This window comes from Penaeus monodon, chromosome 33 (assembly GCF_015228065.2).
Source record: "Penaeus monodon isolate SGIC_2016 chromosome 33, NSTDA_Pmon_1, whole genome shotgun sequence".
NCBI lineage: Eukaryota > Metazoa > Arthropoda > Malacostraca > Decapoda > Penaeidae > Penaeus > Penaeus monodon.
Window position 1 is genome coordinate 9,796,205 of NC_051418.1, and position 627 is coordinate 9,796,831.

At 41.3% G+C, this 627-nt stretch overlaps 1 long non-coding RNA gene across 1 annotated transcript in view; it reads right to left on the minus strand.

The window, feature by feature from the left end:
• Positions 1 to 7: 7 nt before the first annotated feature.
• LOC119593987 overlaps positions 8 to 627 on the minus strand; it is a 42,581-nt gene continuing 41,961 nt past the window's right edge. The window contains exon 3 of the long non-coding RNA XR_005230583.1: positions 8 to 466. This is a non-coding gene — a long non-coding RNA (uncharacterized LOC119593987). The remainder of the gene's footprint in view (positions 467 to 627) is intronic.

Below are 627 nucleotides of genomic sequence, written 5' to 3' on the forward strand. Positions count from 1 at the left end.
TTTCCCACGAGTCTCAAACTCCGCTAATGACTCATCTTCGATCTTGTGGATTGATCACCAGTTCTTCTTCACTCGCGGGTGAATTACACAGAGGCTGCTGCCATGGCAACTGCCACAATTCATCTCGGAGCTCACACCTCCTCTCGGTCTATCGGTCTCGGTGGCTGTGGATCAATTTGCAAAGTCGATTTCTCTTTGGCTGTTTCGGACTGCCCGCCTACATGACTAGTCTCCGTCTCAGTCACGTAACATTCCCGATCTGATACTTTTCTGATATCTTTCTGTCTCAGATTTACTGACCTGACATGTCTCTTTATCTGTCTATCTGTTTATTCCCAACTCTCCTTAATTATCATAACCCAGTTCCTACAAGATATATTCAAAATTCATGCAGACAAAATCTCCACATTCTTACGCTGTGTTTGCTCTGAATGGGCTGCACACTTCTTTATACACGGTCACAAACCTGGAAAGGAATTAAAAGAACTTTATTACTCACTTAATAATGTTGTTTAATTGCAGTTGCATGACAGTCTATATGAAAAAAACAACAACTGTGAAATGTGAATTATAGGTCCGTAGAGTTTGTTCAGACAAGCATAAAGTTTAGGTCTAGCTCTTTCTGTA